The 25,398-nt window shown below is 41.3% G+C and overlaps 1 pseudogene; it reads left to right on the forward strand.

Annotated features, from left to right (window-relative positions):
- Positions 1–20: 20 nt before the first annotated feature.
- On the forward strand, positions 21–22,052 carry LOC114386006 (annotated as a pseudogene).
- Positions 22,053–25,398: the final 3,346 nt, after the last annotated feature.

The following is a 25,398-nucleotide window of genomic DNA, read 5'->3' on the forward strand; positions in this document are numbered from 1 at the left end:
TTTATTTTTTTAATACTTCAATGCTTATTCTTTGCTTTAGTGTATGGTATATTGGTATATCTGTCTAAATTTATATCATATGTGCATGCCTAGTGGAATAGTGTTTGAGGGGGTACTCTAGACTTTGAAAGCAAGTTTCTATGGGATATAGGTTGTGGACTGTAAATAATGCACCAAGTTGAAAGATGAAGATTGCTTCTCATGTTAGGCCAATAATGTTAGATTGCTGCCAAAAGTAAATGAGGTCCCCTCAGTTTTATGATGTCTTTTTACACATTGTCCACAGTTCCAGCTGTAGAATGAATCTCCTTATTTAATAAGCTAGTCTAACCGAGAGACTGGGACCGTCCTTTATTTCCTTGATTAACTAACTTATTTAAAATTCATAAGAGAAGGCTCAGTGCAATGGCCACTATATTGAGTAATAATACTTCATACTCTACATAATTAGTCACTGATTCATACTTAGGTCATACAGTAAAAACAAATCCCCAATGGAAGCATCTTGTATCAACTGTTGATGACAGAGTACTGAGCTCTTGCTATTTTGAGGCCCCAAGAAATTGCTGAGCATCATGCACTTCTTACTTTACTTGGATGGCCCCCACCTCTTTTTGCCTTAACCTCCTTGGATTCAGATGCAAGGACTGCAAATCAAGTTGTGAATCCTCTACTGATCATGCAAGTGGATCTTAAAGTCCAGTACTCTGAAAACCTTCTTGCTTTGTGCAACCTACAGGAGTTGCAATGACAAAGGAAACATTGACAACTTGAGGGCCATGACAGGGAAGTTGCTCTACGACAATCACTTTGGGTAATACACATAATTGTGAATCCCTTATCATTGGCTTGCCAACGACATTTCTGAAAATGGGTTGATAAACTTGAACTTATTTTTATACTTGTATATAAAATCACAAGGGATTATGTTGACTCTATGGATGAATTGTTGCAGCCATTGGTTGATGAAGCAGAGTTGGTAGGTGTCGCAACCTACCCTTCGGCGGGAGGGCGACGCGTGACTTGCGGGGGCGTCTTCCAAGAACGGAATACGCGCGGAGTCGCCACCAACATTTATTTGAGGAAAACATCGGAAAAACCAAAAAAAGACGTGGTCTGCGAACTTTAAGTGAATGGTTTGGGAGTTGTATTTACGCACGGGGAAGGTATTAGCACCCCACACGTCCGTCGCAAGAGACGGCAGCCTTTAATCAAATGTGCAAATATGACTTCAATTTATGTTATTTTCCCTTTTTTACGTTCTTATGTCTTTTTATGCCTTTTTATATTTTTATCTTTTTGTGGTCGACGAGGGTGTTTCCCTTGCTCCTACATATTCCTCAATTGTGATAAGGAAATCAGACCTACGTAGTTCTTTGAGAACTAAGCGTTGGTTAAGTTGTTTTTATCTTTTTTGCAAGATATATTTTGATTGGAAGGTCATTTAAGGCGTTGAACCATTAAACAATCTTTCGGTTCTGTTTTAAAGGAGAGAAAACATTAAGGCATTGGACCATTAATGATCTCTTATTATTTTTTGAAAGATGTAATAAAGCTACATGTTGATTTTAGGCCTCTAGAAATCTACGTTTAACCAATAAAAGCGGAAAAGACCATTTCAAGGCGTTGGACCTTTAAAAATGGCTTTTTTAGGTGATGACAAAAGCTTGATTTATGAATTGATTTTAGCCTTAGTTTCACTTTGGTTATTAGTCAATTCGATTAAGAAAGAAAAAATCCCAAAGAAAAACGTCCGATTGATTTTTTTATTTATTATTTTACTAAAATATATTTTTTGATTATTATATTATTATTTTGCCTCTTTTTGGTTTTAAACGTGGTTACGGCATGACCGAACGGTCGGATTTCATTTTACAGAAATTAAAAGATGTTACAATACGAATGATCGGTGGAAATTTTTTTTATTTTTTGATTAGGCGAGAAAATGACTTAAATAAATTACTAAAGCACGTCAAAAGGGGGTACAGAAAGTAAATGAAATGAAAATAAAAGCACGCGGAACAAGTGGGGACCACTAAGGGTACATAGAATGAATTCAAAAGTTCGATTTTGGGAACTTACCGGTTGAAGACCGAAGAATGACGAAGAACGATGGAAAATCTTTGCGAAATCGCTCATGGAAACATCTCGGAAGCGCCTCGGCTTGGATTTTCTTCACGGAAACAATTTTTCTCACTAATTTTAAGTGATTCTCAGATACCAGGAGGGTTGAACATCTTTGTTCTTCCATCCTTCCCCAATTTATAGGGAAAAGAAGGAGAAGCTTGCCACCCAGCTTGCCCAGGCGAGCTAGGTTGCTTCCTCCAGAAGGCACCGCCTTCTGGTGGAACTTCCTGGAAGGCCGAAGTGGGCCTGGTTGCTATTTACACCTCTTGTTTACTAAATACACCCCCCTACCTTTTTCCTGATTCTTTTTCTGTAACGTTACAGAACTTTACGAGTTTCGCAATGATACTCGTTTTCTTTCTGTAATGTCACGAAACCTTATGGATTATGCAATCATCCCTTCTTTGGCTTCTGGAATGTTACGAAACTTCATGGATTGCACAACAATGCTTTCTTTTGACTTCCGGCATGTTACGGAACTTCATGGATTGCGCAACAATGCTTTCTTTTGACTTCCGGCATGTTACAAAACTTCACGGATTGCATAACAATGGACACCAAGTACCTCGAAGTGGTCAAACGAGGGTCACATCCCAACAAACGGATGGTCCCCGGACGAAATTAGGGTATGACAGTTGCCCCTCTTTACTTGTCTTTTATTTGAGATAAAAGGGAAGTAAAGATAAGACACTAATTTCGTTCGAGCGAAACACCAGTTGGCCGGTCAATCTCCCTGCCAACGAAACCTGCAAAAATTTTGAAAATGATCAGTACCGAATGACCAACATTATCCTGATACTGTCGAGTTTGTTCCTCTTGCTTGACACAAGGCATAGAATGACAACAATTTGTCTCTGCGTGTCTTCGGACACGATCGAGCCTGGGTGGCAAGGCGCAAAATGACCATAATTTCTCTCTGCGTGCTACCGGACACGATCGCCTCTGGATGGCGAAAAGGTGTCAGGAATGACCATAATTTGTCTCCGCCCACCTCTCGACTCACTGTCCCTGAATGACAAAGGGCACAGAATGACCATAATTTGTCTCTGCGTGTTTATCACTCGACTTGTTGCTCCTAAATGACAAAAGGCGCAGAATGACCATAATTTGTCTCTGCGCGTTTATCACTCATCGAGTCTTACAGATAGCAAAAGCGTGCGGATGACCATAATTTGTCTCTTCATGTCATCGGGCCCGCCGCCTCTGGTTGACAAAAGGTAAAAGTGCGGGACCGAATGGTTCCTGCATGTCATCAGGCCCGCCGCCTCTGCATGACAAAATGTAAAAGTGCAGGACCAAATGGTTCCTGCATGTCATCGGGCCCACCGCGTCTGGATGACAAAAGGTAAAAGTGCAGGACCGAATGGTTCCGGCATGTCATCGGGCCCGCCGCCTCTGGATGACAAAGGGAAAAAGTGTGGGACCAAATAGTTCCCGCATGTCATCGGGCCCGCCGCCTCTGGATGACAAAGGTAAAAAGTGTGGGACCAAATGGTTCCTGCATGTCATCGGGGCCGCCGCCTCTGGATGACAAAGGTAAAAAGTGTGGGACCAAATGGTTCCCGGATGTCATTGGGCTTGCCGCCTCTGGATGACAAAGGTAAAAAGTGCGGGACCAAATGGTTCCCGCATGTCATCGAGCCTGACGCCTCTGGATGACAAAAGGTAAAAGTACGGGACCAAATGGTTCCCGCATGTCATCGGGCCCGCCGCCTCTGGATGACAAAAGTTGAAAAACTGTGGGACCAAATGGTTCCCCCATGTCATCGGGCCCACCACCTCTGGATGACAAAAGGTAAAAAATGCAGGACCAAATGGTTCCCGCATGTCATCGGGCCTGTCGCCTCTGGATGACATAAGGTGAAAAAGTGCAGGACCAAATGGTTCCCGCATGTCATCGGGCCCGCCGCCTCTGGATGACAAAAGGTGAAACAGTGTGGGATCAAATGGTTCCCACATGTCATCGGGCCCACCGCCTCTGGATGACAAAAGGTAAAAAGTGCAGGACCAAATGGTTCCCGCATGTCATCGGGCCCGCCGCCTCTGGATGAAAAAATGTGAAAAAGTGCGGGACCAAATGGTTCCTACATGTGCTCGGGCCCGCCGCCTCTGGATGACAAAAGGTAAAAGTGCGGGACCAAATGGTTCCCGCATGTCATCGGGGCTGCCGCCTCTGGATGACAAAAGGTAAAAGTGTGGGACCAAATGGTTCCCGCATGTCATTGGGCCCGCCGCCTCTGGATGACAAAGGGCGCAGAATGACCATAATTTGTCTCTGCGTGCCATCGGACACGATTGTGTTTGAATGGCAAAAGGTGAGCTGAATGACCATAATTTGTCTCCGCGTGTCATCGGGCCCGCCGCCTTTGGATGACAAAAGACGCAGATGACCATAATTTGTCTCTGTGTGCCATCGGACATGACTGTGTCTGAATGGCGAAAAGGTGAGTGGAATGACCATAATTTGTCTCCGCATGTCACATGACCCCAGGGTCAGTATGACAGAGATTGTGGGGCAGCCGACAAAATCGAGGCTCTTGCTCCTACGTATCCTCAATGAGGAACCCAGACCTACGTAATTCTGGATAACCTGTGAGACTAAAATAGTCTCGGCGTTTTCTTTACTAAAATGCGAACATGCTTTAGTAAAGAGACAAAACTTCCAACTGATCAGAGCAAGATGTGCTTTTTTTGGATGAAAAACAGATGTGTCTATCGGGGAAGGAGAGTATGTTGATGAAATCTTCTCATAACCATATATGAGATTTTGGATGTTAGCATTTCGTTTCTAAATGACCCTTTAGAGGAAACACTGGGTCCAACAAAAATAGAAGAAAATCACTCAAAGTTTATCAATCTCACACAGGTAAGTGTTTCATCCTAATTCCGAACCATAAATATGTCACGACTTGATTTTGCAAATCATTTCCTATCAAATCAAAGATTACATGTGTGATCATGGATCAATAGGACTTTTCCTCGGGAATGGTTTGTTTCTTGTGGAAATTTGGGCTTTGAGTGTTCTTGGCCTTTTCCTTTTCTGTTTTTGTTTAGTGTAAGGTGAACAAGTCACCGACGCACAGGATTTTGGTTGGCAATCAAAGGGAGAGGACCACTTTAGATCGTGGTTTCCTTTCTTTTCTTGTTTACTTGGTGACAATTCTGTGTTGTTCAGATATTGTCTAGTCCAAATACCTTTTCTGCATATTTCTTCAGTTTTCTTCCGATCCTTGATTGGGAATTCTCTTTCTTTTTTTGCTTTCTCCCATTTTTTCTTGATTGGGAATTTTCTCTTTTTGCTTTTTGCTGATTCTTTTGATCGGGAATTTTCTCCTTTTTGTTTTCTTTTGAGGGCAAGGTTTATGGTGAGTTGGGACTTTGGCTCAAGGCTTGTAGAACGGATATGTCAGGGTGTTGGTCTGGCCAGTGGTTCAGGGATAAAGGGGATGTCCCACGTTATTTCCGTGACACACATGCAACAATGATGATTAGGAAATTTTATGCAAAACTGGTCATGCATGCACCCATGTGGACACTCAAGCATCAAGTTTTTATGGTCATGTGACACTAGAGCTCAGGATTCATTTTTCCTATTTAACTCGACCAAATGTTTCCAAAATATGTTCTTTTATCAATTTATGCATTCATCCAAGTCCATTTTTGGGCGTTCGAGAAAACTTTCATAGCACTCACCCTTCAAGTGTATACACATTTTTTTTCAAAAATTGGTTATGATCAGTGAATTTTTTCCAAAGAAAAGTTGGAAGTTATCTCTTTTCACAAGCATGTTGTTTTTAGCTAGACAACTTTTTATTTTTTATTATTTTCTTTTTTTCTTCCTTATTTTTCTTTTCTTACTTGCTCTCTTTTCCTTTTCCTCTCTTTTTTCTTTTTAAAGTTATTTATCATTTGTTCATTTCCTCTCTCCTTTTTTTCTTTTTTTTCTTTTTCTCTCTAAAAAGGTCATGCGGACGAGGGCGCACACTACCTACTTACGTCTAACCACAAGGTAAACGAAAAACGCACAAAATGGTAAGTCGCAAAAACGGTGACGAAATAACTAAAAGCCATAATGCCAAAAATTTCTAACAGAAACGAATAATAATGATAGTAATGTTGGTAACCATATGCACAAAAACAGAAAATAGTAATGTCAACATCAATATAGACAATAACAGAAAACGTCAATAGCAAACTAATAGAAAAATGTCATTAAAAAGGTGTGGTGACCTCGGTCACGTGGCTCCGCTTCCTCCCAAGAAAACGAGCAAGTCCGTCATTTCCTCATCCATACGGGCCTCCTCTGCATCGCCGGGAGATCCTGTAGGCGCCTCCCCTGCATGGGCCTCGGGCCAATCTTCGGGCCATGCGACCTCAGCCCTAAACTGCTCTGGAGTAGGGCACACAAAAGGAGCAAAACCCTGCCCCTGCTGACTGAGGCTGAGCTGGTAGAGACACTCATGTATCTGCACCTGCCCCCGGTGGTTGGCCGCCTGTTGGCGAACCAAGTGCTATAGATAATGCTCCATGCCTAGTGACCCAGCAGGATCAGCCTAATGAGGTGGTGGCGGTGCATCTGCGGCCTGAGGTGCATCACCATGCGCCTGCCTAGGCGTGCAATACTTCTCAATGAAGGCCCAGGTTATCAGCGGTCGGATCACCTTACTAGGAGTGAAGGGAACCCCGAATGACTGGTAGAGGCCCGTGATCAATGCCGGAAACCCCAGGGCCTTGTTATCCGGGTCTAAAGGGTTCCTAGTGGGTGGCATACCTGCAAATAAATAGATGGCGTCAGCAATCAACTGAGCCACATGGACGCTCATCCGTGTCAGGATGGCATACACCAGCTGACACATCGGCAAAGGAATGTCAGAGTTATGATCACTAGGCAAGACATTGTTGAGCAGCAATCTCATCCACATCTAGGTCAAGGTGGTCATGCTGGTGCGCATGATCCTCACCCGCCTCCGTTCAGCGGTCCGGGCGAAATCCTGCCCCGGTGTGCGTAATGGCTGGGAAATGGCCTCCTCGTCGAACCCATCAGCCCTGTTCCTCCTCTGACTAAACTCGCACTCCTGGCTTTCCTCCAACACTAGCGGGTCACCCAGGAACTGGCTGAGGGCATCCGCGTCAAAGGGAATCCACTGACCCCTCACCCATGACCGCATGTCTCGCACTCCCTCTTCTGTGGGCCAAGCATTAGCATAAAACTCCAGGACTATCTCAGGGTCAAACTTAGCCATGGGAGTCACCAGCGACGTCCAATGTCGGCGGGCTATCTCTTCCTGAAAATTCGTGTACTCATCGTCCCTGAGCTGGACGCGTCTTTCTCTGTGGAACGACCATCCTTTGATGGCCTCAAAGCGCTGCTGGTGCTCGACGCTCCTGAAACGATGGCTATCAAACTCAAGGGCAGCACTGGTCCCTTCATCCGCGGCATCCCTCCTAGATCTCTTCGCGAAAGCTTTTTCGGAGCCATTTCCTGTGAGAACAAACATTTAGAAAGTTAATTCACAAGGAAATACCAATCATTACAAACAAGAGCCAAACAACACTTATATGGTGCGAGTGTCAACATGCACTTTACAAAACAATCATATTGGGGCACGTGCTATTTTATGATGCATACCTATATACATGCATTTACACACACACACACACACATAATAATTTTATTTGGTGAAAGGCATTTTGTGACACATATCCACGTATATTTTTTACAAGCATTTTCATGCTACATCCCACATACATGCACATTTCTTTTGAAAGGCTCCTTATGCTACCTACTCACAAATATACATATTTTGAAAGGCATTTTTACACTACCTATCCAACATATACACATTTTGAAAGGCATTTTTTGTTGTATATTCACACACTTTGCAAGGCATTTTCAAGCTATATCTTCAACATATATACATAATATTGAAAGGTATTTTTTGCTATATATTCACACACTTTGCAAGGCATTTTCATGCTATATATACATACTATTGAAAGGTATTTTTTGCTATATATTCACACATTTTGCAAGGAATTTTAATTCAACATATATATACATATTATTGAAAGGTATTTTTCATGCTACCTAGGTGCAAGGCACTCCTCATGAGGCAGCAAATTCAAATTCTAGTCAAAGACCTCACAAACATGTTCTAATATTCATGCATCTTTTACATTCAAAACCAAAAACTTAGATTCCTAGGCGTAAGTCATGCTTTTGGCACTTTAGTCTAGCTTCTACAAAATTGCCCATACACTCACAATGGCAGCCATATATGCATAATTCGTTCCACAAGCTAAGTTTCACAAAATCATGTGCAAATGCCATTTAGGCATTTCACCGAACACTTGGTGGGCGCATGTTTGGGACATGAAAATCAAGGGAATGGGGGCAATGTGTCATGCCCCATTATTTCAGAACACAACCTAGGCCAAAGGCCATCCCCTTCAACCCCTTAATTCAACAAAAACAAGCAACAATTCAAGGATAAACCCCTCACGTTTTTGAGCAAATACATGCAACTTAGAGCACCAAAATACATCAATGGGAAGCTAGAGAGCCCAAGAATGAGGTATTTACTTGTTGGAGAGAGTAGGAGTATAAAAAATGAAAGCAAAATGCAACCAAAGGTGGCTTAGGGGCGCAAAAACAGCAAGTCCCGTGGCTTTGCGTTTTTTGAAAGTGGGGGGGGGGGGGAGTTTTGGGTGAAGAAAACGTTCCCCTCCCCCTCTTTTAACCCATCTCGTGCAGGGGTTGCTCGCCCAGGCGAGCTAACCTGCATTTTTTTTTAGAGAAGACATAAGTATGACTCTCTACGGGTCGGCGTTCGCTTACTCGAACCCCCTTAGGGTAGATCAGGCATCCAATATTTACTTTAAAGATGCAACAGTAATAATTACTGGGAATTCAAAGGATACTAGGCTGCCTCCCAGCGCTGCTTTCCATTTGTCCAGAGTTGGGCAAGGGACGACGATCTATCAATCGTGACCCTAGCCTCTACTTGCGTCCGTCCCTAAGTACCTGAAAGTAGGAAACGACATCGCGCAGCAAAACTGTGGTCGCGTTACCGTTTTACCTTGATCGGTTTATGCCTTTAGCCTCGTCTCGGCATTTGACCACTGCCTAAGACAATTATGCTCCTGTCATAAGATAACAAAATATGCATGTGTATGCATATGCATGAATGTTTTCAAATGCAACAATCTTTTTAGTGAAAGCTGGTTAGGTTTAGTTTTAATTAAGCGCTTGGGGCATCCCATGAAAAGGCTCAGGTTGTCACAAACTGCACATGGTTTAAAGCACAAAGTGAGGACTGAAGCCTCAATCTCATGTTCTCTTCTTTTAAAAGACCGTGATGAGAAAATTACAGCGGATAGGAATCCCTGGGGGAAACCAAGAAGATCACACAAAAATAAAAGAACATGCAGTGATATCCTCAATTGCCCCAGATTCTAAGCGTAGTATCGCTTGACAACATCGGAGTTCACGGGTGAAGGTAGCTCCTCGCCATCCATGTTGATGAGCACCAGGGCCCCTCCGGAAAAAGCCCTTTTCACAACGAAATGCCCTTCGTAGTTCGGGGCCCACTTCCCTCGATTATATTTAACAGCGTGGGACATCTTTTTCAGCACAAGGTCCCCCTTATGGAAATTGCGCAAGCGCACCTTCTTGTCGAACGCATTCTTCATTCTTTGTTGATATAGGCGCCTATGGCTCATGGTCGTCAAGCGCTTACCTTCAATAAGGTTGAGTTGGTCGTAGCATGTTTGAGCCCACTCTGATTCTTCTAAACCTGATTTTGCTAGTATCCTCTGGGAAGGGACCTCTACTTCAAACGGGAGTACCGCTTTCGTTCCATAAATCAAGGAATACGGTGTTGCCCCAGTAGAAGTTCGTACCAAAGTTCGGTATCCATGCAAGGCAAAAGGCAACATCTCATGCCAATCTTTGTAAGACACTGTCATCTTTTGAATAATTTTCTTAATATTCTTGTTGGCTGCTTCCACGGCTCCGTTCATCTTTGGTCGGTAGGGCGTGGAGTTGTGATGCTGGATTTTGAAATCTACACACATTTCCTGCATCATTTTGTTATTCAGATTGGTGCCATTGTCAATAATGATCTCCCTAGGGAGTCCATACCAACAAATCAGCTCCCTCTTTATGAATCTGACCACTACACTCCTCGTGACATTGGTGTAGGAAGTCGCTTCGACCCATTTGGTGAAATAATATATTGCCACGAGAATGAAGCGATGATTGTTCAAAGCCTTGGGTTTGATGGCCCCGATGACATCTATCCCCCACATGGAAAAAGGCCAAGGGGCGGACATGACATTCAGAGGATGTGGCGGGGCATTGACATTATCCGCGAACGCTTGACATTTATGGCATTTCCTTACATGGGTGCAGCAATCACTTTCCATGGTGAGCCAGTAATAACCTGCTCTCAGGATCTTCCTGGCCATAGCATGCCCATTGGCGTGCGTTCCAAACGAACCTTCGTGGACTTCCTCGATCATGTGGTTCACATGTTTGGCATCCATGCATCACAGGAGGTTCATGTCATGGTTTCTTTTATATAGTATGCTCCCGCTCATGAAGAAACCGGCCGCCAATCTCCTCAATGTCCTCTTGTCATTATCGGAAGCCCCCGATGGGTACTCTTTGCTTTCAACGACCCGCTTGATATCGAAATACCAAGGCTTATCGTCTCGTTCCTCTTCCACCTAACAGCAATGCGCGAGTCTGCCACGACACCAGAACTCAATGTATGGTAGGTCCCCGTGCAGTGTTAGCTGGAACATGGACGCCAAAGTAGCAAGCGCGTCCACCATTTGATTTTCCTCCCGGGGAATGTGATGGAAGGAGATTTCATCAAAGGAATCAGCCAACTCCTTGATATAGGCTTTGTAGGGTATCAGCTTGGGGTCCCTAGTTTTCCATTCCCCTCTCAGCTGGTGAATCACCAGTGCTGAGTCCCCATATACTTTGAGCAGTTTGACATTAGAGTCAATTGCCGCCTGGACGGCCAAGGCGCACGCTTCATACTCGGCCATATTGTTGGTGCAGTCAAACCCCAGCCTGGCTGTGAAAGGTATACATTGATTGTTTGGCGAGACCAATGTTGCTCCAATGCCATGGCCTAGAACGTTTGACGCTCCATCAAACCACACGGTCCACTTGTCCCGGTCTTCGTCTAGTTTTTCCTCAAACAAGGCCATGATGTCCTCATCCGGGAATTCGGGATGCATGGGCTGATAGTCGTTGAGAGGCTGCTGAGCCAAATAATCTGCCAAGGCGCTTCCTTTTATCGCCTTTTGGGTGACGTAAACTATATCAAACTTGGATAACAAGACTTGCCATCGGGCGATCCGTCCTGTGAGAGCAGGCTTCTCAAAAATGTACTTAACCGGGTCCATCTTGGATATCAACCAGGTGGTATGGCTCAACATGTATTGTCTTAGCCGGTGGTGTAGAAGAAAGGCTTCATGGTGAATGTGATTCAAAGGTGTTTTGATGATAACAATAATGACAACAAAAGATGATGACAAAGGTGATGAACAAAAACCTCAAAGATCAAAGAACAACTCAAGTGAATCAAGAACAAGTCAAGAGTTCAAGACTCAAGAAGAAAGCCTAGAATCAAGAATCAAGATTCAAGATTCAAGATCTCAAGAATCAAGATCAAGATTCAAGACTCAAGATTCAAGAATGAAGAAAAGACCCAATCAAGCTAAGTATTAAAAAGTTTTTTTCAAAACTTTGAATAGCACATGAGTTTTTGACAAAACCTTTACCAAAGAGTTTTTACTCTCTGGTAATCGATTACCATATTGTTGTAATCGATTACCAGTAGCAAAATGAGTTTGAAAAAGTTTTCAAATTGAATTTACAACGTTCCAAATATTTTCAAAAGGCTGTAATCGATTACAATGTTTTGGTAATCGATTACCAGTGTCCTTGAACGTTGAAATTCAAATTTAAAAGTAAAGAGTCACATGATTTCACTCAAAAGCTTTGTGTAATCGATTACACTTATTTGGTAATCGATTACTAGTGACTGTTTTTGAAAAATCAAAAGATGTAACTCTTCAAAAAGGTTTTGACTTTTTCAAATGGGTTTTAAGTTTGTCTAAAAGTTATAACTCTTCTGAATGGTCTTCTTGACCAGACATGGAGAGTCTATAAAAGCAAGGCTTTGTTTTACATTTCAATAATCTTGAACACTTATTTCATACAATCCTTTACAAGCCTTGAATCTCTTTGAACTTCTTCTTCTTCTTTGTACCAAAAGCTTTATGAAGTTTTCTGGTTTTCCAAACCTTGAAAACTTGTGCTATTCATCTTTTTCATTCTCTTCTCCCTTTGCCAAAAAGAATTCGCCAAGGACTAACCGCCTGAATTCTTTTTGTGTCTCTCTTCTCCCATTTCCAAAAGAACAAAGGACTAACCGCCTGAATTCTTTTGTTTCTCCCTTCTCCCTTGTCAAAGAATTCAAAATGACACAGTCTGAGAATTCTTTTGATTTTTCCCTTTCCCTAATACAAAAGTGTTCAAAGGACTAACCGCCTGAGAATTCTTTTGTATCCCCATTCACAAAGTATCAAAGGTTTAACAGCCTGAGATCTTTGTCTCAACACATTGGAGGGTACATCCTTTGTGGTACAAGTAGAAGGTACATCTACTTGGGTTTGACTGAGACCAAGAGAGGGTACATCTCTTGTGGATCAGTTCTAGTGGAGGGTACATCCACTAGGTTCAAAGAGAACAAGGGAGGGTACATCCCTTGTGGATCTTTGCTTGTAAAAGGATTTTTACAAGGTTGAAAGAAATCTCAAGGACCGCAGGTCGCTTGGGGACTGGATGTAGGCACGGGTTGTTGCCGAACCAGTATAAAAACTCTTGTGTGTTTGTTTCCTTCTTCCCTACTCTTTTACTTTCCACTGTGCATTTAATTTTCGCTTTTACTTTCTGTTAAGTTTCTCTTCTACTCCTTATTCTCTTAACAATTTAGTAAAAGCCTTGAAAGAGTAATTTTTTAATTAGTAAAGGTTTAGGAATAATTAATTCAACCCCCCCTTCTTAATTATTCTGAGGCCACTCGATCCAACAGGTGGGACGGCCAGACTAAAGCGCAACACGTTCTTTTGAGCAGGGAGTAATTCATTTCACAGGCCGTGAACTTCTTACTCAAGTAGTAGACAACGCGCTCTCTCATCCCGGACTCGTCATGTTGCCCCAGCATACACCCCATCGACTCGTCCAAAATTGTCATATATAAGATGAGAGGCCTTCCGGGTGCTGGCGGCATAAGCATAGGAGGGTTCATGAGACACTGTTTGATCCTTCCAAACACCTCTTGACAATCCTCGTTCCAGCGGACAGATTGGTTTTTGCGTAAGAGTTTGGACAACGACTCACAAATAGCAGTGAGTTGTGATATGAATCTGGCAATATAATTCAAACGTCCCACGAAACCTCGGACCTGCCTCTCGGTATGAGATTCCGGCATCTCTAGTATGGCCTTCACCTTTTCAGGGTCCACCTCTATCCCTTTCCGACTCACGATGAAACCTAGCAATTTCCCTGATTTGACCCTGAAGGTGCACTTAGCGGGGTTTAACCTCAATTGATACTTCCTAAGACTTTCGAACAACTTCCGCAGGTTGACAAGGTGTTCCTCCTCGGTCTTAGACTTGGCAATTATGTCATCCACATAGACTACGATTTCTCGGTGCATCATATCATGGAACAAAGCCATCATAGCCCGTTGATAAGTTGCCTCGGCGTTCTTGAGTCCAATGGACATCACCTTATAACAGAATGTTCCCCACAGGGTGACGAAGGTAGTCTTTTCCATATCCTCAGGCGCCATTTTTATCTGATTGTAACCGGAGAACCCTGTTGGATCGAGTGGCCTCAGAATAATTAAGAAGGGGGGTTGAATTAATTATTCCTAAGCCTTTACTAATTATAAAATTACTCTTCTAAGGCTTTTACTAAATTGTTAAGAGAATGAGGAGTATAAGAGAAACTTAACAGAAAGTAAAAGCGGAAATTAAATGCACAGTGGAAAGTAAAAGAGTAGGGAAGAAAGAAACAAACACACAAGAGTTTTTATACTAGTTCGGCAACAACCCGTGCCTACATCTAGTCCCCAAGCGACCTGTGGTCCTTGAGATTTCTTTCAACCTTGTAAAAATCCTTTTACAAGCAAAGATCCACAAGAGATGTACCCTCCCTTGTTCTCTTTGAAACCCTAGTGGATGTATCATCCACTAGAACTGATCCACAAGAGATGTACCATCTCTTGTTCTCAGTCAAACCCAAGTAGATGTACCCTCTACTTGTACCACAAAGGATGTACCCTCCAATGTGTTAAGACAAAGATCTCAGGCGGTTAAACCTTTGATACTTTGTGAATGGGGATACAAAAGAATTCTCAGGTGGTTAGTCCTTTGAACACTTTTGTATAAAGGAAAGGGAAGAATCAAAAGAATTCTCAGACTGTGTCATTTTGAATTCTTTGACAATGGAGAAGGGAGACACAAAACAATTCAGGCGGTTAGTCCTTCGTTCTTTTGGAAAAGGGAGAAGAGAGACACAAAAAGAATTCAGGCGGTTAGTCCTTGGCGAACTCTTTTTGGCAAAGGGAGAAGAGAATGAAAAGATGAATAGCACAAGTTTTCAAGGTTTGGAAAACCATAAAGCTTTTGGTACAAAGAAGAAGAAGTTCAAAGAGATTCAAGGCTTGTAAAGGATTGTAAGAGATTGATTGGAAAATTATTCAAGATTGAAGGAATTTATTAAATTGCAAAACAAAGCCTTGCTTTTATAGACTCTTCATGTCTGGTCAAGAAGACCATTTAGAAGAGTTATAACTTTTAGAAAAAAACTTAAAACTAGTTTGAAAAAGTCAAAAACCATTTGAAGAGTTAAATCTTTTGATTTATTCAGAAACAGTCACTGGTAATCGATTACCAAATAAGTGTAATCGATTACACAAAGCTTTTATGTGAAAGGATGTGACTCTTCACATTTGAATTTGAATTTCAACGTTCAAAGGCACTAGTAATCGATTACCAAAACATTGTAATCGATTACAGCTTTTTGAAATTAATTGGAACGTTGTAAATTCTATTTGAAAACTTTTTCAAACTCATTTTGCTACTAGTAATTAGTTACAACAATCTGCTAATCGATTACCAGAGAGTAAAAACTCTTTGGTAAACATGTTTTGAGAAAAATCATGTGCTACTCAATTTTTGAGAAAAAAATTTCATACTTATCTTGATTAAGCCTTCTCTTGATTCTTGATTCTTGATTCTTGACTCTAAACTTTCTTCTTGAGTCTTATCTTGAACTCTTGAATTGTTCTTGATTCACTTGAGTTGTTCTTTGATTGATCTTTGAGCTTTTTGTCATCATCTTTTGTCATCATCATTATTATCATCAAAACACCTTTGAATCACCTTTGATTCACCATGAAGCTTTGCTTCTACAATCCTTCTACAAACCCATCCATGAAGGAAAACAAAGCAAAATTGGTCGTATTATCCACGAGGATATCGATGTGCGGCAGAGAGAAATTGTCTTTGGGACTTGCTCGATTCAGGTCCCGATAATCTACACACATTCGCACCTTCCTATCCTTCTTAGGAACTAGTACAATGTTGGCAACCCATTCTGGGTACTGAGCGACAGCCAAAAAACCAGCGTCAAATTGTTTCTTTACCTCTTCTTTTATTTTCAAGGATGTCTCAGGCTTCATCCTCCTCAGCTTTTGTTTCACCGGGGAACACTCGCGATTTAGAGGTAATCAGTGGTGTACAATGTCAGAACTCAAACCGGGAATATCTTGGTACGACCAAGCAAAGATGTCTTGGTAGTCTTTTAGCAGGGCTGTCAATTCTGCACGGATGGGTGCGGTCATACCCGTGCCTATCTTTATTTCTTTTTTCCCACTGTCGGTCCCTAAGTCCACTAGTTTCGTCTCTTCTTGATGAGGTCCCATCTCTTGGTCCTTATGGGCGACTATCTTCTCCAACTCCGGGGGAAGTCCCACATCCTCGTCCTTTTCATCCTTCGTCTGATCCGTTTCTTGCTCGAAATCGATGGTCGGGTCCCAGATATTAGTACCTTTGAGGGACTCATTGTTAAATCTAGCGTTTTAAACGTAAAAAAATAAACATGCAAATGGATGAGAATGGGTAGAGACGTAGGAACAGATGAAGAAAGATCTTTGCATTATAAATTCAGGAACAAAAGACATAAAGCCATAACAAAAGGAAACTCTAAAGCCTAGGCCCAATTGTGGAGTTTAAAAGCCACAAAGGGTTACATTATGCTTGTTGCGTAAATGTCCGGGCGCTCCTCCACTCGCCAATTTCCAAGTCGGAAACCAAGAGGGCATGGTCGTACCATATCCGACCCACCCGGAGAATCATCTTCACATATCGCAATGACTTGGCCTTCGTGTCCTAGACCTGCGCTTATAAAGCTTCTACTGATGTGGCAGGGCGGGCCCCCTTCGACTTCTCGTCCCAATCGCGAGCCTTGACCTCCGCTCTTCCTTCCCGCTACGCTTTTCCGTATGTCCATTTGTGTGGGTTTATAGCCTAACCCAAACTTCCCACGGTTTCCTCTGGCGCTTATCAAGCTGGTTCTACCGTCATTGTCCTTGCCTAAACCCATTCCGAGCTCGTAACCATTCCCCAACATCACTCGGGCCACCATTACTGTCGTATCGGACAGGCAAGGTTGCCCAGAGAAGAAATCTACAGAGGCAATGCTTACCACCTCAAATGACTGGAAGGCTGTTTCTAATGACTTCTTCGCGGCTTCCACATATGGCATAAAGGACGGGCAACTCACCAAGATGTCTTCCTCGCCCGATACGATAATCAAATGTCCCTCTACTATGAATTTCAATTTTTGGTGAAGTGTAGAGGGAACGACTCCTACCGAGTGGATCCACGGGCGTCCCAAAAGGCAGCTGTAAGCGGGGTTAATATCCATTATTTGAAAGGTAACCTGACAGGTATGGGGGCCTATCTGTACAGGGAGGTCGATCTCTCCCCTAACCTCTAGGCAGGTGTCGTCAAAGGCACGGACCACCATGGAACTTGGCTTTAGATGGGAAGCATTAAACGGTAATTTCTCCAACATGCTTTTGGGCATTACGTTTAAACTGAAACCGTTATCGATGAGCATCTTGGCCACGACGTGGTCCATGCATTTGACTGATACATGCAAAGCCCTGTTATGCCCTCTCTCCTCGGCCGGGATTTCTTCTTCAGTGAAGGCGAGATAGTTGTTGGCAGTGATATTATTGACGAGTCCTACAAAGCCTTCTATAGAGATATCTTGGGCCACATGGGCTTTGTTCAAGACCTTTACTAGCAAAGCTCGATGAGGCTCAGAGTTCATGAGTAGTTCTAAAAGAGAGACCCTAGCCGGGGTTTTGTTGAGCTGCTCAATAACCTTGAACTCACTTTGCTGAATAATGCGGAGAAACTCGCTCGCTTCCTCTAGCGACACTTCCTTCTTGCCACAACCATCCCTTTTTTTCGGAAGACCTTTCATCGGAATATCCTCGTTTGAAGTGAGGTTCGTTTTGTCATTTTGTTCTTCCATCATCTTTGCCTTACCTTTAACGTTTGCGGGTTGTGTTGGCAAGTCGGGGGGTGCAAACACGCGACCGCTGCGGGTCACACCGCTCAGCCTCATGATATTGGTCACCTTAGCTGACAACGAGCTGATGTTGGTGGCCTCTTCTTTCCTTTCACTTGGAGGTGCATACCTCCATGGGACTGCGTGGCTGTTTCGGTATGGGAAAGGAACAGGTTTAACTACCTAGGGGTATCGGGGCTTTTGTGGAGCTGCGTCCTTGGTGAAATATATCACCAAAGGTTTAGGCCTCCCAAAACTTCTTTCATCTACGGACTGCATACATATATACTGTTCTTCCCTCCCCTCATCGCCGACTTCCAGTCGGCCTTGATCTATCATCTGTTGCAACAAGTCCTCCACTGCTAAACATGTTTCCATGTTATGTAGCTCATCGGGATGCAACAAACAAGAATCCTCTTCATGACCACCGTGGGGAATTACACCCCCTTTTTGTAGGGCCTCACAGATAAACCTCCTAGGGGTCGCCACATCCTTTAAAGGCTTAGACCTACGGGACCTATCCGACACAATGGCATTAACTGCTCCCCCTCCATGATTGGCGAGCAGGTTTGTTTTCACGTTGGGTCGATCCTCTTGAAACATCAGCCATCCGGCGTCTATCAAATGTTGGACCTTGTATTTAAAGGCCAGGCATTTTTCGGTGGAGTGGCCCGGGGTTTTCCCATGGTATGCGCAAGTTGCGTCGGGGTCATACCATTTTGGGAAAGGATGTTGGTAGATCTTCCCGGAAGTTATTACGGCCATTTGGTTGGCGATGAAGGATGACAAGAGGTCTTCGTACGTCATTGGGATCGGGGTGAATTCTGGAATCGGCCTCGGGGGAAAGTTCCTCATCACGTTGGAACCGGCACCAAAGTGGGCATTGCCGGCCGGGCGAGTCGTGGTTGAAGCCGGAGCATGGGAGGCCTCCCTCTGGATGGGGGTATACGCTCTAGGCTATGCGGGTGCTGAATTGGATGAGTTCCCGGCGCGAGCTGAGAAGCTCAGATGATGTTGCGCATACTGTTGGGTACCATGAGAGGTGTTCAGAGGCTTGACCCATGCGAGCGCCGAAGTGACGGCATGGGTATCTCCTTCCTTCCTTTTTGCCCAAGTTGCTCCAATTCTCCTAGCATTGGCACTTGTGGAGGAGACGTAATCGAGCAAGTCGGAGACCTAGCATGATCACAGATTCACCTCCACTCCTTATATTCCAAAAACCTGGGTATAGGGCCCTTTTTTCAACTCACCGTGTGTGCAAATAGTGTTGGTGTTTCTGTGCATCAAATGAATAAATATTTACCTCATGCATACATTTTAAAACACACTAAAAGCATCAAAGAGTTATATATACAATAACATAAGAAAAATAAGGGAAACCAACAAAGGAGAAAGTCATGATAAAACATTGCACAAGATTAAATGGTCTAACTCTCTAAAAATAGTCCCCAGCGGAGTCACCAACTGTCGTAACCTACCCTTCGGCGGGAGGGCGACGCCTGACTCGCGGGTGCGTCTTCCAAGAAAGGAATACGCGCGGAGTCGCCACCAACGTTTATTTGAGGAAAACGTCAGAAAAACTGGAAAAAGACGTGGTCTACGAACTTTAAGTGAAAGGTTCGGGAGTTGTATTTACGCACGAGGAAGGTACTAGCATCCCACACGTCCGTCACAAGAGACAGCAGCCTTTAATCAAATGTGCAAATATGACTTCAATTTATGTTATTTTCCCTTTTTTATGTTCTTCTGTCTTTTTATGCCTTTTTATATTTTTATCTTTTTGTGGTTGACGAGGGTGTTTCCCTTGCTCCTACGTATTCCTCAATTGTGATAAGGAAATCAGACCTACATAGTTCTTTGAGAACTAAGCGTTGGTTAAGTTGTTTTTATCTTTTTTGCAAGATATATTTTGATTGGAAGGTCATTTAAGGCGTTGAACCATTAAACAATCTTTCGGTTCTTTTTGAAAGGAGAGAAACATTAAGGCATTGAACCATTAATGATCTCTTATTAGTTTTTGAAAGAGGTAATAAAGCTACATGTTGATTTTAGGCCTTTAGAAATCTACGTTTAACCAATAAAAGCGGAAAAAACCATTTCAAGGCATTGGACCTTTAAAAATGGCTTTTTTAGGTGATGACAAAACTTTGATTTATGAATTGATTTTAGCCTTAGTTTCACTTTGGTTATTAGTCAATTCGATTAAGAAAGAAAAAATCCCAAAGAAAAATGTCCGATTGATTTTTTTTTTATTTTACTAAAAGATATTTTTTGATTATTATATTATTATTTTGCCTCTTTTTGGTTTTAAACGTGGTTACGGCATGACCGAACGATCGGATTTCATTTTAACAGAAATTAAAAGATGTTACAATACGAATGATCGATGGAAATTTATTTTATTTTTTGATTAGGCGAGAAAATGACTTAAATAAATAACTAAAACACGTCAAAAGGGGGTACGAAAAGTAAATGAAATGAAAATAAAAGCACACGAAACAAGTGGAGACCACTAAGGGTACATAGAATGAATTGAAAAGTTCGATTTTGGGAACTTATCGGTTGAAGACTGAAGAACGATGAAGAACGAACGAAGAACGATGGAAAATCTTTGCGAAATCGCTCACGGAAACGTCTCGGAAGCGTTACGGAAGCGCCTCGGCTTGGATTTTCTTCACGGAAACAATTTTTCTCACTAATTTTAAGTGATTCTCAGATACCAGGAGGGTTGAACATCTTTGTTCTTCCCTCCTGCCCCTATTTATAGGGAAAAGAAGGAGAAGTTTGCCACCCAGCTCGCCCAGACGAGCTAGGTTGCTTCCTCCAGAAGGCATCGCCTTCTGGTGGAACTTCCTGGAAGGCCCAAGTGGGCCTGGTTTCTATTTACACCCCCTGTTTACTAAATACACCCCCTTCCTTTTTTGCTGAGTCTTTTTTCGAAACGTTACGGAACTTTACGAATTTCGCAACGCTACTCGTTTTCTTTCCATAATGTCACGAAACCTTACGGATTACGCAATCATGCCTTCTTTGGCTTCCGGAATGTTGCGAAACTTCACGGATTATGCAACAATACATTCTTTTGACTTCCGGCATGTTACAGAACTTCATGGATTGCGCAACAATGGACGCCAAGTACCTCGAAGTGGTCAAACGGGGGTCGCATCCCAACAAATGGATGGTCCCCGGACGAAATTAGGGTATGACAGTAGGTTATAGTTGTAGAGAAGAATGGATCTCAGCAATGGTAACCTCTTTAACCACTTACTTGGCAAAAGAAATTTTCCCTAGTTACATTAGTCAACTAGCTGAAGAGAGGGTTACAGGGATTCAGTCATCTGCTAGAGTATTATGGCTACATGTCATTGATTTGATGATAGCTTTTGACAAAAGGATTAAGTCTTTGGTAGACCATTCTGGGATCACAAGTCTCATGATTTATAATGCCTTTCTTTGCCATCTAGCATCTGTTATTGATCGATGTCGATCATTGCCTAGTGTATTTTTGAGGTCAAAATTTCTCAGATTTGCAAGTATTTGTATTATAAGAAATTTTTTTGATTCTATACTTATCCACTGCCAAGAAGCTGAAGGTTTGACTGCCTTAACAGATCATGATGTTGTAATTAAAGTTACAATTTCTATCAATGTTGCTCATTACTTTGAATCTGTTCTAAAGGAATGGTCTGAGGATGTCTTTTTCCTTGAGATGGGAATGGATGAGGATGATAAAATAGAAATGGAAAGTAATTCAAATAGTTATGGTGAATTTTTGCCAGAGAGTTCCAAAAGGGTTATTTTTTATGATGAGATAAAAAAGTTAGAAGAGTATAGAACACAGTGGGTTGAAAAGATTTACCTAGTCATTTTGAGAGGTTTTGATTGTCATTCTCGAGATTATGTGAAGAACAAGAGGCAATGGCAAAAGGGTATAGAAGGATGGATTGTGTCAAAGACTCTAATAGAAGCCCTAGATTATCTTCAGAGTAAAATGTCAGTGGTAGAGGTAAGTTTGGATGGTGGGGATTTTGTTGGGGTTTGGAGAAGTTTGGCAGCAGGAATTGATCGATTCATTTTTAATGGTATTCTCATAAGCAATGTAAAATTTCACAATTTTGGTGTCGAAAAATTTGGTAGTGAGTTGGAAGTTTTATTTGGGATATTTAGGGCTTGGTGTTTGCGACCTGAAGGTTTTTTTTTCCCAAAATCAAGTTTGAATAGAGGTGTAAAGATGAGATTACAACAGTAGGGAGGGATGCAGACCAGTTTAAAACTGATATGAGACTGAAAAGTACAACAACAATAGAATCGAAATCATTACTAATGTATTGCTCCTCACACTCACTCTATATATATAATTTTCCCACTTATAATTTCAGAAAAAGGAAAATTTATGACAACTTAAATCAAAAGCTTTATGTCTATCCACAATCAATTCAAACAACATGCAAGCAGCCACAAAGTTTCATGGATATATTTCAATTTACGCACACATAATTCAGATTTTAAAATGAAAGGAAACATTAGTGAATTGACTTACCAGATATCACAAGACGAAGAATGATAAATGTTTGCATCCACAAGAGAAAGAAATGTATACTATATCTTCTATTGAAGATGATATTAGATATATAAAGCACACATGCTTGATACACACAAGAAGATGAAAACATTGCCTCGTGCAAGGTATCTTAAGTATATATCAACGTAAAAGACAACAAATCTAACAAATACTTGAAAGGCTCATTATATAAGTAATGGAGGATAACATCTCTTACCCTTCAAAATCCTTTGAGAAGTTTCCCCAAACATGTGTCACATGACAAAGATCTTGATAAGTTGTTCCAACATAAACAAGTGCCAATGTTATTTCCTGCAATAGCAACAGTATCAGGTATTAACGTTGTAATTGGCATGCTATCTAATCAACTATAAGAAGACACAAACAGTATTTTCATCCACCATGCCAAAAGGGGAACATATATAATACTAAATTAGTAACAAAAGCAAATTTGCAACAATAATGAAAGGCATGGTAGAACGCATTTACGATCCCCAAATTTAGCATTAGACCACAAACACAATAAAAAACAATTCAACACTGTTACAAAAATCACTTTACTGGATATTGATATGCATCTGTTAAGTAAGAATAGCATAATATAATTAAGTTGATTAGAGAGATGTGATTTGTGTTTTCAAAATTCATGTCACTTAACTATATAACTCAAACCTTAATTAAGTTGAGTTTGGATTTTTATCTTTGGCTTTCATTACCATTTACCTTCAAAAGTTGATACTTCATACTTGTGACCTTTTAATTCATTGAATAACATATTATTATGTAGAAGTTGATATTGCATACTTTAGAAGTTGATACTTCATACGTGTCATTCTGCTATGCAACTATTAACATTGGGTTACTAGTCTTATAGGTTCTATATTTGGAAAATTAGCCTCTAATTCTTAAGTCCGAACCTATTTGAGAATCATGCTATGCACATCTATGAAGTTTTTATTTTCATGTGGCACTTACAATAAAAGAGAGGCTTTTTTTCATCTTTATCTGGGTATGAAACAAAAGAACCAATTCTGATAGCTACAAGAAATCCAATTAAAATTTAAGTAATCTGAAAATCATAATGCACAACAGAAATTTCTTATTAGACTAACTTCTGACTATAGTTGTACTAAAAATGAGCAATTTATTGTATATATCTACAAAAAGTGGGGAGAATACTGGGATGAGAAGTTACAGGATTAGAGGCTAATTTTCCAAATATAAACCTCTTATTAACTTCTCATTTTTATTCTTGTAACTTCTCTTCCCTAATATGCCAATGTTCTTTCATCTTTTCGGTAGATATATAGATTCATTCTTTGTCTTCTTATTAACTTCGCATTCTTATTCATGTAACTTCTCTTCCCTAATATGCCACTAGTCTCCCCTTTTTTTTTTGTAGATATATACACAAAATGGTTGTTTTTTAAGTACGCTTAAATAAATACCAACTAGTTACATAAATACCTAAATATGTTATTGCTATGGGAGCATGTACAATTACAGTGGGGATGTTTAGTACTGATTCTTAAAATATTGTTCGGGGACTAAAAGTTAAAATTGGAAAAAGTTTATGATTAAAATTTTAATTAACCTTAAATGTATAATTATAATTAAATGGTTGAATCAATAGAAATTAACCACATTCTATTTAAGTTATTCATAATGTAATAATTGTTATAACTTATAAGTTACATGAGTATAATCTAATTTTAAATAAATTAACCTCTATTTCACATTATGATGTACGTAAGTCAGTGCTGCAATATATTATAGCCTTTTCCAATAAAAATTCATTCAGCCCTTTTGTTATGAATAAAAAAACATTATTCATGAATATTGCATGGCTAGCATTGTAAGTGTGTGGGCAAAACAAAGAACAATCACTACTAAAAAATTAATATTTTACGATGTGCATTCTAAGACAGTTATACGTAACCGCCTTAGAATGTCACGCGGTGGCAGTTTTGTAATTAAGAAGAATACTTTTTTCTTTTATAACACACATTCTAAGGCGGTTCCAAGAACCGCCTTAGAATGTACTAGGAGCATCATAAACAAAAACGGGTTTATATATAAAAACGTCGTTGTTTTTCTTTGCTTAATTACATAATTGCCCCTCCGCGTGTTGAAATCCCTAGAGCCCCTTCAGCTTCTTGCGCTTCCTCTTGCCTTGGCCACCAGCATCACCCACTTCCGTGACGAGCTCCACGTCGTTCTCGGTTGTCACTGCTCCATGCGATTCGGATTGCATGAACTCAATCGTCGATGGGGCACAAAAAGTGAAACCCTGCGCCGCGCTCGAAACATGATTGAATACTCATTTTAAGCACGGTGCAGTTTCTCGAGGCGTCTGATTCATCTTTTGATTTTCCACCTCTTGAAGAACATGATCTTCCAGTTGTGCAAGAATTTCTTGCCTTCGGCGGCGAGGCGCGTGTGAATCTCCTGCTTCTTCTTCAGTGCCTCCAACTTCGGCGGTTGTGCAAGAACATGATTGAATACTACATTAGCCAGTTTGATATATAAATCCTAAGCTTTAGCAGCAATGTAGGAAATTCTGGAAGTGCTTACGTTTGAGATTGTATAATTCCATGATTTTGTTGCAAGTGTACAGAGTGCTTGCATAAAATTTAGACAACTGCGCTGATTTCCGATCCAACACCGTTAAGCCTCTCACAATGTGTAATGGCAGGGTGCTTAACTCTTTTTGTATTTGTTTTCATTTTAAAGGAGAAAAAAAATATCTTACATTATATTATATTTTAGGGACTCACTATTAGTGATGCAATCCTACCCCCCAAGGGCATTGGATAGAAGACTCCAAGAAGATTGGGCCAAAGATGCAAGAGAAGGCCCTAGGGTTCTCATGAGCCTTAGGGTAGATTTCGGGCCCATGGGCTTAGTATGAGCCCACTTATCTTTGTACATATTAGATTAAGGTTTCACTAATTTTGGTCCTTGTATTTAGGGCTCCATAATGTAGGTAGGGTACCCTAGAAATATAGGATTTTTCAGCCTTGTATTTTAGGGC

This window comes from Glycine soja, chromosome 15, assembly GCF_004193775.1.
Source record: "Glycine soja cultivar W05 chromosome 15, ASM419377v2, whole genome shotgun sequence".
In the NCBI taxonomy this organism is placed as follows: domain Eukaryota; kingdom Viridiplantae; phylum Streptophyta; class Magnoliopsida; order Fabales; family Fabaceae; genus Glycine; species Glycine soja.